Genomic DNA, 736 nt, shown 5'->3' on the forward strand with positions numbered 1-736 from the left:
AACAGATATCGATTATCGGTTCTGGATCAGATCAATAACAGATATCGATTATCGGTTGGGGATCAGATCAATAACAGATATTGATTATGGGTTCTGGATCAGATCAATAACAGTTATTGATTATCGGTTCTGGACCAGATCAATAACAGTTATTGATTATCGGTTCAGGACCAGATCAATAACAGATATCGATTATGGGTTCGGGATCAGAAGGCTGATCAGATCAATAACAGATATTGATTATCGGTTCAGGATCAGATCAATAACAGATATTGATTATCGGTTCGGGATCAGAAGGCGTCGGTGCGACAGCGTAACAAGGTTCGGTTCGCACCTTTCACGGAGACCCGTGACGTCACCAATCATCACTTTCATGAACCGAAAGGATCGATGTTTGAGCGGGAGCGGGTTGGTGTTGTATCCCGGCTCCGTCCCAGGAACTCACGGTTCCGCTCCGGTTCCTCCAGTTCTCTCTGGTTCCTCCGGTTCTCTCTGGTTCTCTCTGGTTCCGCCGGAAACACATCCAGGTTTATCTGTCAAACACTAAACTTACTGTTTTATCTTCCATTAACTCTGAATTAACACGTTTTAGCGCTAGAGGTGAAGTCGTAGGAGAGGTGCATTCTGGGAGAGGTGCATTCTGGGAGAGGTGCATTCTGGGAGAGGTGCATTCTGGGAGAGGAAAGGTTTAAACAGGAAACCTGCAACAGCGACATCTGGTGGTTGAGAGGGGAAG

General features: G+C 45.9%; 1 non-coding gene across 1 annotated transcript; it reads right to left on the reverse strand.

Annotated features, from left to right (window-relative positions):
• Positions 1-288: 288 nt before the first annotated feature.
• Positions 289-388, reverse strand: LOC133451664 (small nucleolar RNA U13). The gene has a single exon (XR_009783207.1). It is a non-coding gene; the product is annotated as a small nucleolar RNA U13 (small nucleolar RNA).
• Between the last annotated feature and the right edge of the window lie 348 nt (positions 389-736).

Source organism: Cololabis saira, chromosome 9 (genome assembly GCF_033807715.1).
Source record: "Cololabis saira isolate AMF1-May2022 chromosome 9, fColSai1.1, whole genome shotgun sequence".
NCBI classification, from domain to species: domain Eukaryota; kingdom Metazoa; phylum Chordata; class Actinopteri; order Beloniformes; family Belonidae; genus Cololabis; species Cololabis saira.